Source organism: Gorilla gorilla, chromosome 1 (assembly GCF_029281585.2).
Source record: "Gorilla gorilla gorilla isolate KB3781 chromosome 1, NHGRI_mGorGor1-v2.1_pri, whole genome shotgun sequence".
In the NCBI taxonomy this organism is placed as follows: domain Eukaryota; kingdom Metazoa; phylum Chordata; class Mammalia; order Primates; family Hominidae; genus Gorilla; species Gorilla gorilla.
In genome coordinates, this window is record NC_073224.2 from 57,817,136 (window position 1) to 57,835,806 (window position 18,671).

At 32.8% G+C, this 18,671-nt stretch overlaps 1 long non-coding RNA gene across 1 annotated transcript in view; it reads left to right on the forward strand.

The window, feature by feature from the left end:
• LOC134759178 (uncharacterized) overlaps positions 1–18,671 on the forward strand; it is a 48,666-nt gene continuing 29,995 nt past the window's right edge. Inside the window, exon 1 of the long non-coding RNA XR_010135113.1 lies at positions 1–225. This is a non-coding gene — a long non-coding RNA (uncharacterized lncRNA). The remainder of the gene's footprint in view (positions 226–18,671) is intronic.

Below are 18,671 nucleotides of genomic sequence, written 5' to 3' on the forward strand. Positions count from 1 at the left end.
GGCTGTAATTTAGTTCAATTCAGAACTGCAGATAGTACAGCTTCCACAGGAGCAAGGGATGTCTGAGCACAAGTGGCTGAGTTCCGAGTGACTTTATGAAGCACTTTCTACGTTCCTCTCCGGCATGAAAACAGGAATTCTGCACCTGCATCATGGACAGTCTGGCAAAAGCCTCTGCTCTGCCTCCGGGGACAAGAAACTAGAGCAAATAACCGTTTTGAAATTGTAAGTATACCTTTCTTTCTGTCAAGTGTACTGATTAAAATAGTTTTATGTCATAAACATCCAATATTTGAAGATTTCTTAAGGGTACTCTTTCATGTGTATATTGAAGGTTATTCAGCTGGCAGGAAAATATTCCAGGGACAATTGTTGCATACTTTATTCTGTTGAGGATAAAGAATTAAAAATAAAAGTCAGGCATTCCAAAGAGTAGCTGTAGGAGGCTGTGCGCCGGAACATCGCTCTAGTGTGCTGCTTTGTTCATAAGAAAAAATGAAGGCACACGCATATGTACTTAGTTCACTTCTTTTTGCTCTTTATGTCTAATCAGATTTGCTCTGTCCCCAAGAAAAATAAAAGACAAACTTTGCTGACTCCACTGACAAGGGCACCATAGACTTTCCAGACATCTGACAGTTATTATAATTAGCTATGAAAGACTGCAAAGACACTTGGGGGCAAATAGCTCTTAAATTCTGAACAATGGCTTCAAGCCAGGGCTTTCTTTATATGTTTTTTTAACCACCACTTTTAATTTTATAATAAGGATAGAGACTGAACTGGTTTCGGTGTTGTAGTCCACACAATGTGAAATAAAGTCCCAGCAGAAGTGAAGGCGACTGAAAGTGGCCAGGGTAAAGACAGAAGGAAAAGACAGCTTTCTGTCTTAGGATCTAGCCTTCCATGTATAAAGATTTTTTTTTTTTTTTTGAAATTCCTAATAGGGTGGAGTGAGGATGTGGGGGTGGGGAGGAAGCATGCGGAAGCTTCTTTATAGAAGAATGCTTGAAGAATAAAATAATTTGGCATTTCTTCTTTCTAGCTAGCAAAAGATATGATTAGCATCTAAGTTCCTTACATTCATAGTGAGGTTTTTTTGATGGAGTTTCAAACAGAAGGAACACACAATGCAGTTTTTAAATTTATAAAATAATTGGAAACAAATGGATAGAATGTTCCTGTATTACTGCTTTCTTTTTATATTCAGCTACAGTAATCTAGCAATGCATTATGCCTTTACTTTTAGAATTATCCACATCCTTAAAAAGTTATAAGCTAAGTCTTATAAGAAATTAAAAGGCAAATCACACCAGTGTGATTATGACTGATGAAGACTTTGAATGACAAAGCCTCCAACAAAAAGAGTTTGTGAAAAACATTGTCCTCCTCATTTTTAAAAGAGAATATTAACTCCATCAATTATTGAAAGGAATTATTCAGAGGCTCCAGACATAACTAATTATGGCTTAAAGAGAGCTGCCAGAGCAGAGCCTGTGTTCTAATTATAAAAGTCCAAGACGTTAGGATTCATTTTCTTAAGGAAGACTTGAAAATAAATACAAATTTTCACATAATCTTATAAAAATACACCATTTTTTTTCTTTGTCTGCTCTCATGTTATCTACACCTCCCCCACCGCCGCCCACTGTGTGCTGAGACACCTGAAGGCTAGACATAATGATCAACAGAGCTCCAGCCTGTCTGGACTCCAGCCAGATTTTTTTCCCCTTCTACAATCAAGGAGCTTGCACGCAATGCATGCCGAGCCTATTCCACTGCTATGTGCAGATCCGGGATGGAAGTCTTACACATACTGCGGAAAGATTAAAGACAACAATATCCCCTTTCTCTTACCCTAGACAGCCTCAATTTTTAACCCTTTCATTACCTTTGAAACCAAGACGTCTTACCCATTCAAAGGCAGGTCTCAAGGGACTTTGCAACTCCCGCACCATATCATACAGATGCACATGCCTCATTTGGTGTAGAAATCTCATCTCAACAGATCTTATCAGAATATTCTAGGAACTAATAGTGTGCTAACTAAACATAATGTAATTTGTGTGGGGAATGCATGTTTGAATGAACTTATGCTGCATGAAATCTGGAACAAGTCAAAGGTCTGTCGAAAGATTCTTCCAAACCTTGCAGAAGGTTATATACCATTTCTGATGATGCTGTTCTTTAAGCATCTTTCTCTCTCTCTCTCTCACGCACACACATACATACACACATGCTCGCTCTCTTTTCTCTTTCTCTATCTCAAGATGCACACACTCAACCAGGAAATTATATCATTATATCACAGAGAAATCCAGGTTAGCTGGTGATGTCATCATATATAAAATTTTGCCTTTGTGGGCAACGTTTTCAATCACCTAATCGCTAATGTATGTTGGGTGTGTGCCCATAGGAAGTTCACGTGCTCGTGGGGTTAACCGACACCCACAGGAAAGGACTATTTTATTCGCAGCTATCTTTCTTTTGAAGATGTGTTTATGGGGCAGGATGGGTATGTTTATCAAGATAGATGTAGTCAGAGTTTCCTGGTTCTAGGAAGCCTTATTAATATGCTGTTTGAACATTTGAAAGGTGGCTGAATTTCAATGATATAAATAGGATGTAGAAATGGTGAGCATTTTGAAATCAAGTTGGATAAAAATGCTACAATACTTCAATTTATTATGACTTGGTGTTTTTTATTCGCCACTTAACATTTTGTAACAATTAAATCCTTTTTACTTTTAACTTATTTCTTTAGGAGAGAACAGTTTTGTACCAATGATTTAGAAGTAATCCTCTCTCATGTGCTTTTATAAGGGTATATCTATGGATTAGATAATAGTTGAATTAACTTTCGTGTGAGCTAGTTCAGCGTTTGTATTTATTTTCAAGTCTGTTTGATGGGTCTTATACTGGGTAGTTACTCACCAAACATGTGCTCAGATTTTTATTAATGCACACACTTCGGTACATTATTTTATTTCACTCTAATAAAGTTTAATACTTTTACCAAAACATATTGCCAGATTTGAGATGTAGATATAGAACAACTCTGTATACATTCTACCCCTTAACTACCAAGTTTTGATGTGTAATTTAAATTAATCTTCATTAGAATAGAATGACTGCTATACTTACCAGTTTTTACATACCACATATCTGATACATGATTTTTAAAATTTTGGAATTTGCTCTTAATACTTCTTCATTCTTGCATACTAAAAGGCAATTAATCTGAAAGGAATTTCAAAGCATATATGTATAAACAGCACTACGTATATGTCAACAAATTAATAAGATTCATTTTGCCAATGTATTGTGTGATTGTTTTAAAACAAATGAAAAAATGTTTTGTTCTTTTTCTGCTTTCATGTTACTATTGTTAAGAAAAGTATGTAGCTAATGAATTGACACATTTTGTACTTAGAGAAAACAAGCTACACAAGTTAGATGACAGTCTATAGGGTAAGACTCCACTATGAACTAATAAATAACTTCTTTAAGAAATTCTTGGCCTAACTCTGTAATTTTGACATAAACAGTTCTTCCAACATATAGTGGAAGATTGATGTTTAATTATATAATTTCCTTATCAAAGATTAAAATGGGCAAATAGTTGTGTTTAAATTTTACCTACTTTCAAAAAACAATACATGACATTGCCCATTGGGTACAGGTTACTGAAAAGGCATCTTTCAAAGACAAGAAGATAATGGACTTGATTGAAATAGCTGAACTACGTAACGCCAATTCAAGAACAAATGGTTTTTCAGAGCATAACGGAGAAAGAACAGTTTACTATAGTACAGTTTATTCTTCTTACACAATGGCAATGATTTATTTGAAATGGCAGAACAAACATAGTAGATATACAAAAACAACCAATGGACATTTTATGTCAAAGATATGTCAAGAGGCTTTTGTTTCATATATTAGAATATTTTAATCCAAGTATTTATCTGAAGACTTAGCTTAAATCTACATCCTTGTTTAGCATGTGCTGGTATTATGATCATGTATGTCTCTTACATGCATGTAGCATATTTAGTATATATATATGTACATATATATATAATGTATTTGAATATAGTCTTCTGACCCCAAATAATTGTTGTCACTTTATAATAAGAGTTCTTGAAGACTACTAATGTACTTCAATACAATAAAATTCAGATTGCGATATCCACTAGCTATGTCTATACTACCAGAAGGGCATTATCAGATATTGGATGAATTAATGTATTGATGTTATAATTACCACAAATACCTCATGTCAAAAAAGAATATCAAAAGATATGACTCTAATTTGACAAACAGTATAAAATGTGATTTTTAAAACCATCTCTGTTTCTTACTACCATGAAAATGATTTGCAAAAGAAGACTCAACACTTAAAATTTCTCTTCATGAAAAGAGAATTTTTTTTTTTAACTTAGCCTTTAGGCATAGGGCCTGAAATTATTGTGAGTAGATACCTGAGCACTGTGCAGAGAATGCACAGGAACCTCAAGTTGCGATGAGAAAACAAGGGAAACTGGTTTGGCTGCTTTATGTTTCAAATTTTATTCTTGCAATCCTACATGACGACAATACTCAAAATTAATTTGAGTGAAAACTATCAAAGTTATTTTCACAATTTTCAAAAGATCCACTGTCTTGTTGACACTCTATGAAGGAAAAGTGTTCTAAAAATGATTGAATGTTCTACTGAGTGAAACTCAGTCAAGCTCAGTGAGGCGCTGGGGTCAAATGGGCTCATGAATCACAGATAGGAAATGAACTGTGTATTGCATATTTGAAAGTTTAAAAAGAAACATTTGGGATATTTTACCGTAAACAGATTTTGGTTTGATTTCTGGCACATCTTTTTAAACATCAAGCCTGCAGTTCAGCTGAAATAACTTTTTATATGTATAGCTAAGACCAGATGGCCACGTGCTCCTTTCTTATTTAGATGAGACTTTTCCTTTCAATAACATCTTTCTTCCTGACCTGCTTAAAAATTCCAGCGAATGAAATCAGCACAGGATTTTCAATTCTAATTGACCATGTGCAGAGGAAGGGCCAGTAGAGAAATCAGTAGAGGCATTGTGAGGCTCACTGCCTCAGTTTTGTCTTTGTGTTTTACCATTACAAGCCAATCTAGACTAATCAAAAGCATTTAATTTTTATTAATATTAATATAGCTGCAAGATTCGTCTTCAATGAAAATTATTTGAGTTGGCTTTTTCTATCATTTTATCGCAAGTAATTTTTTTAAGTTATTATTTGCTTACACAGTTTCAACTGTCTAGTAAGCACTTTATTGGTTAAAAAATAAAATATTGGTTGAATTAAGATGAAAGAATGGTTGTACTAAATTAATTTTTCTTATTATTTAAAAAAACATTATTTTTGGAAGATACATATGCTTTTTAAATTTACCATGAAAATATTCACTATGTAATATTCTTGGTTCATTATCTGTATAGTCATTTTATAAGGAAAATATTTTTTATGTAAATTTTATTTGAACTTGGACCAGTAAAAAAAATCAGGAATAGAAGGTGATCTCCATATTCAGTATAGCTCAGCGAATTACGTATATATTAAAAGTGGGCATCTAAGTTCCCAGAATTTTTTTTCTTTTTGAAAAATTCTTGACTCAAATAATTATCTTTATAATTTATTTATTACTGCAAAGAGTCAAAGATTTTTTTAAAAGACATTTATTATTCGAATGGTGAAAATATTAGATGAAAACAGGTTATCCAGACATATTGACATTTGTTCGCCTAATAAAGGTAGAAAAAACCATAAACCAAAGGTGTATACTTTAAAAATATATAATAGAGTTAAGAAAAACTCCAAATTAATTATCAGGGTTTTTGAAGTGGTCTCAGGGCAACACTCTATCTGATTTGGTGTTCTTTGCTCATTCTTCATCAGGTACTTTATATCTCAAGCAAATCTATTAGTTGTCCAAAAATATGTGCTGCCTAAACATCAAAAGCCTCGTTTTTTCAATTGTTTGAAAAGTGCAAGTCTTATGAATGATAAGATCAATTATAATTTTTTTAAATCAAAATTTCAGAGAAAACTGAACTGTATTTGTTCATGGGATTCACAAATATAAAGGCATGTTCTAAGCCACCAAAATATGAAGTAAATTCTTTATGAACATGGAAAATTTAAATATCTGAGATCATCTTTTATATATATATGTGTTTATATATATATTCAATCTATATAGAGAGAATATATAATATATATATATGTTCTGCGAATCAATTTGTGCTTCCAAAATATAAGAATTTTCCAATATTTGATGATTTTCCCATCAATTTAGGAATTATAAAAACCCATTAGAAAAATTAAGGGCAGTGATTTAGCCAATTCTTGTTTTCCTACCTCAAATAAATACAATATTTTTAGAAACTTAAGAAATCAAACAAAATATACACACAAAAAAAGCATAAAAGTATTACATTATACAAATCTCTAGTTTTGCTTTACTTTTAAAACTATACATTTTAATAGTGCTGAATCTAACTTTGTTGGTGGGAGGTAATGGATAATAGAATCTTGGGGGAAAAAACAGTAAAATTACATTGGTGTTATAATTTCAGATGGTTGAAGCTAAGATGTTCTGGACAGATAGTTTTAAATAAGGAATAGAACTCTGAGCTACTCCCATTTTTCTCCTCTTCCGTGTTACTCTGGAAAAATTGGTCTTGATTCTGCAAGATTGTAGATAATCAAAAATATTACATAAAATAAGAAACACTTTCTACTTATCTTTGAAATAAGTTTTGGTACTTTTATTTGTGTGGGGTCATGGTTGAGATTTACTGCTCTGTTTGTTTCCATGTATCCTGATTCTGTAGGCGAACAGAGCATAAAAAAATAGGGCCAGTTAGGGAAGCTTTGCAATCGTGCAAAATGTCTGCCCCTTGCTGTATCCTCTTTCCTGTTCTCTAAGACTGCGACAATCAGTTAGGAACAGCAATCCTTAAGAAACCCAGGCCTCTTTTAACTCTCCAGGGACACTACTTCTATCTGTTTTCATGCTCCTTCTAAAGGATCCTCCTTCAGACTATAGCACACTTCCTGAACTTCCACCCAGTTTGCTACATTCCCAGTCATTTCTGCTTAGTTAGGACTTTGCCTCACCCTCAATGGTGCTCTTTATGTTTCACACGCAGAGCTGTCTTCTTAAATTTTTCTTTTAAAATGTTATATTTTTAACTCTAAGGGAAACAGGGTTAACAGGGTAGACATGACATCAAAAGGATAAATGTAGGGACCGACGCAGATGTCTTTGGCATTCTGAAAATCTGCAGTGTAGTAGACAGAATAATACGATTACACTGAATTTGATTGGGCAGCTCTCACTTCTGGTTCATGAAGTGTTCCCACTTCAGAGTGGAAGGCTTCTCTCAACTAATGCACTTGAAGTAGATGCTCGACTCATTCTTGTGGTTTATACTTGATTCGGTATATTTCCTGTAGGGAAATTACTGTTTTAACTTAAAGGAGCTAACTTCTCCTTCAGCAAATGTTGGACTAGAAAAACAAAAGACAAGTGTGAAAAGAGGAGACTATGCCAATAAGAATATCAGGGTGTAAACTGTATCAAATAATTTGAAATTAGAAGAGTGTGTCAAAAATTGGTTATAGACATTTTTATTATACCTATGAATTATCAAGAAACTCATGAAAATACAACCACTGTGTGATGGGAAAGCAGAAGTAAAAATTCCTTGCAAGGTTTTAAGTATTAATTTAATTTTATTGCTTTAAAAACATTTATAAAAGAGACATAATTCACTGATTTGTATAATTGTTTGATTGGCTTGTTACTATTAGTTATCTATTCAAAATATATTGGGAGAAAATGAAACACTCAGTCACTACTCTGGTTATTATGAGCCACTTTACAAAGTGCCTCTTGCCCTGAAAAGAGTTAACGATTTAAGCTGACAACAGTGACTATGAAGAAATTCATTATTTGGTTAGTCTGAGGACAGAAAGGGGTTAATTTTTCAAATCTTTGTGAAGGGGGCAGTGGGGGGAAACTGAAAGATAAAAACCAAACCAAAGACTAAGCTGCTAGTGATTTGGTTGTATTTATGGATTATACTACATGTTGAAAAGAGGAAAATCAGAGCTGTAAGATGACGCTGCAGGGGTCGTCTGGACTTTTCACTGAGTCCAAAGTCTATTTAGTCAATGCTTATTAAGGACTGGTTTTGACCTTTGCCCTTCTCACTCCTCCCTGTTCCAGGTGCAACATTTTTGCAAGTGCTTGACCATTATTAGACACTATGTGCAAACTTTAATTGTGAACGGAGTGTGTTGAACATAGCAAATAATCCAGTAGCTATGATGCTCACATTTTTATTAAAAACTTTAAAAACTCAGTAAACTTGGATTCGTTTCCTTTTATAATTAATAAATAGTGCATATTGCTCTTCTTCAAGATATAAGGCTATTCAAGTGCAACTTACATTTAAACCAGATTACTACATTTGTTGTTAGAAAGAATTCTTGTAAGAATATATCTAAAATAGTGATTTCTATTTAAGCTACTTTACTTTGAGGGGGACATAGAAAACTTTATATAATTATTTCCTCTATGTTTTCACACGTACACTTTTAGTAGTAAATAAAGCTCTTCTATTCCAGGCTTATATTTGTTTAAAGGATTAATTTTATTTTTAAAAATTATAAACTAAGAGATGAATACATCAACTACTTTAGTGTTTTTAGTAAACAATTTTTACTACAACATTTTATAAAATATATTTATGTATTTACATGGCGTTTGATAAATATAAATGAGCATCCATTTATACATACTAATTAATAGATTTTTTTAACAAACCAACCATATATATGCCTCTAAAATCTAATGTTATTATATATAACATGCATAAACATATGAAATGACTCTATATTAACTATACAAACATAAAAAGGGGAAATAAAGTTTTGCAAGTATTGGATTACATTAGTAACATTCAGAATTTTATTTTACTTTTCTGCTGAATGCTTTGTTTAGCAAAGAATTATCCAAACTACATAAATTCATGTATTTTAAATACATGGCTTTGAATTGTGAAGACAATAAAATATCTAACTTGAGGAAAAGGTTGGTTTTAAAATTTCACTGGAGAAATAATATATAAGCATTTCTTTTAGCTAGAATTTTAAAATGTAGAAGAAACTTTATTTTACATTTTGAAATATTTTAAACTACACAGAAAAGTAAAGCAATATGATATACATATCCATATTTCCACCACCAAGATTTATAATTTATAATATTTTGCTATACTTACCCCCAAATTATTAAAAAAAAGAACTATTTATATACAGTTGAAGACTCCCATCCTCATTTCATATCCTGATTTCCCTCTGGCTGTGGAAGTAATCACTATCTCATAGTTTGCAACTTATCTTTCTTGTCTCTATTTTTACATTTTAATCACCTACATATCAGAAACAATAAAAAGAATGAGGTATCAAATATAAAATTCCTAACTAGTTTTTAAATTTGTCTTTAAGTTATTGAAATTTTTCAAATAAATATATTCATTGGATACTGTATTTATTAATATATTTTTAGTTTAAAACCATAACGTTGATTAAAGATTTAAATTAAAAGATCTTTCCACCTGCTTCAACTAACTTTCATGGTTGCAGAAACTGAGAAAATATGCCTCATGCCTTTATTTTATTCAAATTCTTTGGAATTAAGTCTTACATTTTACCTATTTTTATGTTACATAAGGAATTGGTAATATGGTTAAAATATTATTCTTTAACATTATTTCTGTTTCTCCCATTTTATTGTTTTCATAAAGAAGAATGTATTACAGTTAGCTCCATGCATTAATTTTCATATGCCACACTCTCAAAGGATATTGTAAGGTGCTTATTGTAAAATATTCTAACAATCCATAAGAATTGTCTTTTGTTGGCCAAGAAAATAACACCAATATCATAGTTAAAGAAAGAGCATTGACAGTAGGGTTGCTTTTTGGAACTAGATTTTCCTTTAAAAAGGTGCAAACGCAATTCTGAACAAGTGTACTGAAACCAAGATCCTTATTTGAATACAGTATTACTGCAGATTTACATGAACCATGTGGTAATGCATTGCCATACAAACCTCTAATGCTCTGTATCTGCCACAGCGTCAGAGTAGAAATCTGCATCAGCACCTTTCCTATCATGTATGATCCTAAACATAATCTATAGACAAAAAACTTCAGATGTACGTAAAGGTGAGTTTAAATGATTTGCCCCCTATTAATACTTCCCTCACTAATTAAATTATCTAGGTAGCAATATATCAAGAGATACCTATAGTCAATTTAAAACTTTAGTCAAGATCTTAATGCCTAAAACATGTAAGCAACTGTACTACCTTTGTTAGATATTTGAGATTGCTATCCACCTAAACTATCTTCAACTCACATTTATTAACTACGAGTTATTTCAAAATTGGACAATTAGTATCCACTAGTAAATATTTACTCCAGACAATGTTTGGGCTAACATGGTCTAAAGATGAAGACAGGTGAATATGAAAGACTCCATTTTTTCTCAGGTTCAGAGAGAGTATATTATAGCTCTCAATAAATGTGACTCCTGACTTTTTACACTAGATCTATGTAAAAAATGCTGACACAATGATTGCAGCCATACCATTTATCAAAAGAGCATATTATTACTATACAATAATATATTTAAAATTCTTTATTCTGTGAGTTTTGTATGCCAAGTAATTTATTCAAAGACATCACATTTTTGCTATAAAATAAATTCAGGAATATGGAAAGCTGTTTTTTAAAGGCTCTCTTCTTATAATTTGGCCAAAAGAACTTGAAATATGTTTACTAAATATTTATTATTTTTTTCTTTTTCTTGGACATTTGTATCTTTCTTAGACTTAAAAAGCTACCAATACTCTTTCCTCCAGATAATTACATAGTCAATGTCTATTATTTCAGTCTTTTTTGTTTTCTTCTCCACAATTTTGGTCAATTAATTAACTGTCTTTCAGAATACCCATGTCTGTTTCTCAAGATGAAATAGCAAATAAGAAAAGCACTGGGTAAGGAGTCAGAAGACATGTTATTCAACAGCTGGGTGGCTCTCTTTGGACCTCATTTTCCTTATCAGTAATTTAGAGATGTAGGGCTGGTGGATCTCCAAGGTCTTAGGACGTATCTCTACATGATTATCTAAAAATGAGACCATTAGCCAATTAATAAATTCTGAGCTCTCAAAATAATCTCTATATTATACATGTGCCAACTGGTCCATCCTATTTAAAATGTGGTCTCACTTGTTCAAGGTTATTCTCTTTTAGTATTTAATTTTCATATTTTAAACTCATTTGTATATGAACTTTGGTTCCTATCTGTGTCTTCTGAAAAGCATTCTTCACCAGAATCCGCTGATTTTCTTTATGAAGTATCACTTGTAAAATCACATAGCTTAAAAAGATCTTATTCAATTCTGATAATGCATTTTACAGATAAGCCAAGTAAAGTCAGGAAACAGCATGGGCACTTATTTGTAAAGATTCTTTTGGGGTAGAAATTATTCTCTGCAAATTCTGTAATAATATGGAACCATTGGGTAGCTCAAAAAAAGAAAAGATTCACTGCAGGATACATTTTAGCTATTATTACTGAAACCACATGATATGACTGTGGGGAGTTTCCAACTGCTGATTTAGACATTAATACTAAGAGTCACAAAATGGATGTCCTCAGAGTATTATCAAATTTATTATGTTTTAAGTTAGCACTACCATTATTTTTTATTATAGGAAAGTTGATCATTGAGTGACTGTTGCCAACACTTTTACCCTGAATTTTATCATTGCAAACTTAACTCAGATTTCTTATTTCTGAATAAATGATAATAAGTTATAAATTCTCTTGTTAATTCAGACTATGCTTTAGGTTTAAATTGGTTTATAACTACGATGTACATATAATGAACTTCCATTAATAGTAAGCATAAGGGATGGAACTTATAGATTCAAATGTCAGAAGTAGCGATAATAACATAAATCTAAACATGAAGAGTGTAGCATGAGTAATGGTAGTCCATGGAGAAAAAAATCACAAGTGAGTTAAAGAAGAAATGTAACATGAATTAAAAATATACTTGAAATGTAAATAGTTATAATTATATTGACAATATTTTTTTCCACTGAAGTCTATACAAAAGACTTGATTTATGAAATTCTAATCAATAACTATTTAGATCATGCTATAAAGTAGACAATTAGAAACAAATTTTTAAATCTATTTGTTTACCAAAACTATCTCCGGGTCTAGAATATTCTATAAACACAGAATAGATTCAAGTTAAATTGCTTTTTAGGTATTCGTAGCATACAAAACTCAGTTATTCTTAATCTATCCATAATATGAAATTGCAGAAATGTCTGTGATTTTCTTCATCCCTCTTTTTTTAAAAAAATCAGTGTATTCAACTGATATTTGGTCATATAAGCCCAATCTTTAGACAGAGGAAAATGAAGGAAAAAAGGTTAGAGATGCAATAGCAGACCATATTAAATAAATATCACAAGTAGTTTCTTAGTTTAAAATGTGGAATTAATTATTTAATAAAAATAATGTAGAATTTTAGTAATATTTACTTCTATTAGATTTGGATGCATTAGATTTGGATTTGTCATTGCATTAGGCATTGATGTGTCTATACCATGTGCACCTATTAATACACAGTACATTATTAATGATCATATTTGGACTTGGTAGGTAAAACTTTATTTCTATAACTGCTGTCAATGTTAGGCTGAGTTTACGGATCTGAATTTCCCTTCCAACATTTTTTGAAATGGGATGTTAAAAAAAAAGGAAGAACTGGCCTAGGAGTGCCTAATATCAGTACCTAATTATTACCACAAAATAATCCATAACATTTTTATGGTCAAAATGTGGGTTCCTTTTCTTTTAATTTAGGATGGTTTGTTTATTAGAGTCAAATCTTAGAGTTCAAGAGTTTAATTGTCTAGTTTGTGAAATAATGTAACATCATCTTCTAACAGAAAAGAGCGTTAGAGATTACAGAAAGACAAAGAAACTGAGGCCTGAGAAGAGAAGCAAGTAATCTACATTCATATAGTATCTAGAGTGATAAAAAGTATAGTTCTTTCAATTTCTTGGACTTCCCCTTAAAAATGACTGTGTCAAGGGAAATAAAGGGCACAATGAACCCATTTGGTTAAAAACATTAGCTCTGATAAAAGTCCTGCTAAGGATAAAGCTTAGCAATTCATTTTAATAAGAAACATCAGACTTCCTACAGAAGGACATAACCCCTTTCTTATTCAGTTTCCTCGCCTGTGAACAGTCATAACAGCACATGCTCTATATATCTTATAATATGAGAAACATTTATTAAGTGCTTACTACAAGTAAATCATAAAACTATGTATATTGCACCTAATTTTAATAAAATTTCTATGAGGCAACTCTCCCATTATTATCCTATTTTGGAGATGAGGAAACTTAGAAACAGGATGGCCAGGTCATAAGCTCAAGATGCTATAATACCTATGGGATAGGGCTAGGATTTGAATTCAGAGGCTAGAGAGACTTTTTACTCCTGCATCTAACTGCTTTGCTTCATGGCTTCCCACCACTTTTGTCTTAAAACATGAGATAATAGGTGGGGGGAGGGGGAAACATCAAAGTAATAAATAATTTTTCAAATGCAAGATCATATTAATCCTAGAAAGGTTGTGGGCCCTATCTCAGATTATCATCAGTAATCAATACTTAGATGCACAGGTCAAAACTCTGTAATAAGTTCCATTACAAGGAAGATTGAGATAGAACATGTATAAGCACAATGGAAAAGTCCATTCGTTCTACTTATTTATTTAAAATTAATGTATACTAAACTCTCTTAAAATTCATCATAATAAGATTTGACCTGTGTGGATAATACACTTTTCATTTCCACACCACTTATATATATTTTTATAAATATCAGTTTGTTCTCAGTCATGTTTCCCTATGGTTCATCTGTTCAGTATTTTTATCTCCTTTACCTGTTCAACACGTTATATTCTGCTATTCCATCTAAATAGAACAAATGTTTAAAAAAAATACCAATAATGGCTGCAAATTTAAAAAATAATCTCACAGAGTTTTAGTAAATGTACTGAGCTTGGCTACAAGACAGTTCACAGTAGCACAGAAGTCCAGCCTGTAGTGGCTTCCATCCAAATCAATGTAGCCACCAATAATCCTTGCAAAAGGATAAAACTGAGTCCAAGGACAGTGTTATCAAATTGTTACAATGTAGTCACTTTATAATCAGTCTCAAATGTTAGCTCAGGGGAAGTCACTGGGCATCAACATAATTCATGTTCTCATGGTTTAAAAAATAAAAACTGTAGATGGTCTCAATCTTGGATCAAGGTTAATGGAGTCTGTCAAGGTTTAAAAATATGTACTTAGAAATCCGAAAATCTCACACCTCTCAATTTTTTTTGGCATTTTCTAAAATTTCCATAAACAACTAAAGTTCGGTTTAGTTAGAGACTTGGTTGGACTCACAAGTCCTTCTCTTCTGTCCTGTGACTCTTTACGCATCGATCAACTGAAAGTTACAAGATGTGAAAGTGTGACTCAAGTCAACTTCTCTCTTAGAGAAGTAGTGTTAAGTCATTGCCCAAAAATTTTCTTGTTGGTTCCCAGCTTTCTAAAAAAATAGTTCTTGATTTTATGTCAGGTAGTGAAACTCACTACAGAAACTCATTTATTCCATAAACAACAGAACAGTTTTTGTTATTTGCTAGATCTGAAATAATTTCTAATATACATAAAAATATGTATGCATATTTTATATATATATATATATATATTAGAAACTAAATTGGCCAGGCACGGTGGCTCATGCCTATAATCCCAGCAGTTTGGGAGGCTGAGATGAGTGGATCACTGGAGGTCAGGAGGTTGAGACCAGAATGGCAAACATGGCAAAACTCCATCTCTGCTAAAAATATAAAATTTAGCTGGACATGGTGATGTGCACCTGTGGTGGTAGCTACTGAGGAGGCTGAGGCAGGAATACCTCAGAATACCTTCGTTTTGAAGGTATCCACTATTTTAAAACATGTCTCTAGTGTGTTTATATGCAATTTCAGCCTACTGTAGTAGAACTTTTATTGAAGGTCAAATGCAACATAATAGTAGGGAACAGGAAGCAATTGTGGCAAAGTTCTCTACAGTATTGCCCTAAGTTCTAAGAAATTCTACAATAAATTTGAAATTGTCTGCTGAAGTCATGTTGAATATCCTGAAGAAGTTCCATTATTTATCCCTGAAAAACGAATCAGAGTTCCAAATGTTATTGAGTAGTCACTGCAAAAGTCATTAAAGAAACCAAAAACTATTGTTAGAAACAGTTTTGTTTGTGCTTTCTGTTTGTTTGTATTTGGTTTTGAGACAGGGTCTTGCTCTCTCACCCAGGCTGGAGTGTAGTGGCAAGATCATAGCTCACTGCAGGCCTGGCCTCAAGCAATCCTCCACCATGGCCTTCCAAAGTGCTGGAATTGTAGGCATGAGCCACTGCACCCAGCCAGAATGTCTTGTATTTGAGTACCCGTTTATAATTTTTCATCAGTTTTTTTCTTCAGCTTCCATACTCATAAGTGATGTTTGAGTCATGAATTCAAGCATTCATATATTCATTTTTTTAACTATATAAGTAAAGAGTAAAGCTAATTTACTGATTTGTCCTTGAGGAGTAGAAGACAAAAGAGGAGATGCTGACCAAATTCCCTAGTTAATTTTCAGGGTAGGAGAACAGAGACTGGATCACTGTGCTACCTTAATTCAATATCTATTAATTAAGGCTTTGTTTATTCTAAACACTGCACTACACAGGTAGGAAGATATAAAAAATATGAGAAAAATGTATTATCTGCTCTTGATGTATTCATAAGCAAATTGATTCAAAATGACATTTTAAAATATGCACCATAATTAATCCTTCTTTTATATTCAAAATGTATCTTCTGCATGTTTGCAGAACATTTTATTGTAAAAATCATAAATTTGTGGATAGCAATAAATTTCAGGGAATTACATTTTTTAAATTGTCCTTATTCAATACTTTGCTAACATAATTGATATTCGTAATGATGACCAGAGGAGTAAATATTCTAAAGATTTAGAATTATAAAAATAAACACTAAATTGGCCAGGCACAGTGGCTCATGCCTATAATCCCAGCACTTTGGGAGGCTGAGGCAGGTGGATCACTTGAGGTCAGGAGTTTGAGACCAGAGTGGCCAACATGGCAAAACCTCATCTCTACTAAAAATATAAAAATTAGCCGGGCATGGCGGTGTGCACCTGTAGTGCCAGCTACCGAGGAAGCTCAGGCAGGAGAATTGCTTGAACCTAGGATGCAGAAGTTACAATGAGTCAAGGTCACACCACTGCACTCCAGCCTGGGCAACAGAGTAAGATTCCATCTCCAAAAAAAAAAAAAAAAAGGAAAATAAAAAATAAAAATAAACACTAAACTATGTTTAGTGTGATATTATAATAAAATCTAGAGTTTTTAAAATGAGACTCCAAGAATTAATCAAATGTATCAGTTTCAGAAAAAAACCTGCATTTCTGTATCAATATTTCTTATGAAATTCTTAGGGCATTTTATTAAATCTCATAATTACTTCTTGCTTTGATAGTATGTAAAAAATGTTGTTATTAGTTTACTAAAGTCATATTTTCCCCAGTTCTTAAAGGATGTGCATGTCATGAAAGAAAAGAAAATCACCAAGCAGGGACATATTCTATGTGATCAAAGAAGTAGCAGCTGCGGTAGGATGTTTGTTCCAATAAATGTACAGGCCTTTGGAAGAGTTCAGATATACTACAAATAACAACTGGAATCTTAACATTCGTTCATGTCATTCTCAATGTTTCAGGATCTATCTTCATCAAATCAATGATATCATTGAGAGTTTAGATGGGCATAGCATAAATACAATTAGCATAACCACTGACCACATGATCTGATCCAATACACTATGACGTATGATTTCCTCAAGAATCTTCGAGATTAGGACGGTGCTCCTTTTGACGCCCTATGCCACATAGCTTTTTCAGCAAACTTTAGACCTAAAAACTAGTGGTTTCAGAATCATTTCGGAGCAGGAGAAGTGGTAGGATGCCATGATGCTCTTGGAGCTAGACAGATGAAGACAGAATACTCTCATCAAACTGTAAATTCTGGAATGGCTTGGACTCTCATAGCAGCAGTAGTTTATGGAACCACTGATTTTAGAAAATTGGTCATCTGACACCCTCCAATTGACAAGTGAGTTCTCACCACTTGTCATGTTAAAACTTGGGACTACATTTCTGAGATTCTTGTTCTTACCATTGAAGCTTGATACTAATTCCATCCCATTCATCAATGTCACCATCATTAACTTTTTATTTCTCTACATGCCAAACAAACGTGAAAGAGCTTAGTTTGATATTTTACCAATCCACAATTAACCTGAAGAATACAGGCGTGCCTCAGAGATTTTGTGGTTTCAGTTTCAGACCACTGCAATGAAGCAAATATTGCAATAAAGTGAGTCACATGAATTTTCTAGTTTCCCGGTGCATATGAAAGTGTGTTTACCCTATATGATAATGAGTTAAGTGTGAAATGGCATTATGTAAAAAAAATGCATATCTTAATTTAAAATATTGTTAAAAATGCTAAAGATTGTCTGAACCTTCAGAGTTGTAATCTTTTTGCTGGTTTTGGGTATTGCTTCAATGTTGATGGCTGTTAACTGGTGAGGTGGGTGGTTGCTGAAGTTTGGGATGGCTGTGGTAATTTCTGAAAATAAGACACCAGTGAAGCTCACCACACTGATTTACTCTTCTTTTCATTAAAGAGTTATCTGTACCATGCAATGCTGTTTGGTAGCATTTTACCCATAGTAGAACATCTTTCAAAATTGAAGTAAGTCCTCTCAAAATCTGCATCTGCTTTGCCAACTAAATTGATGTAATATTCTAAATCCTTTGTTGTAATTTCAACAATATTTACAGTATCTTCACCAGGAGTAGATTCCACCTTAAGAAACCACTTTCTTTGCTTGTTCATTAGAAGCAGTTCCTCATTCATTAAAGTTTTATCATGAGATTGCAGCAATTTAATCACATCTTCAAGCTCCGCTTCTAATTCTTGTTGTCCTGCCATTTGCACTACATCTGCAGTTACTTCCTCCACTGAAGTCTTGGAACTCCTCAAAGTAATCCATGAGGGTTGTAATCAACTTCCTCTAAACTCCTGTTATTATTAATAATTTGACCTCCTCCTATGAATCACAAATGTTCTTTATGGCATTTACTATGATGAGTCATTTTCAGAAGGTTTCCAATTTACTGAGATCCCTCAGAGGAATTACTATGTGTGGCGGTGATAGCCTTACAAAATGTATTTCTTAAATAATAAGATTACACCTTGATCCATGGGCGGCAGAATAGATGCTGTGTTAGTAGGCATGAAAACAACATTAATCTTCTGCATTAGAGCTTTATCAGAGCTCTTGGGTGACCAAGTACATTCTCAATAAGCAGTAATATTTTAAAAGAAAATTATAT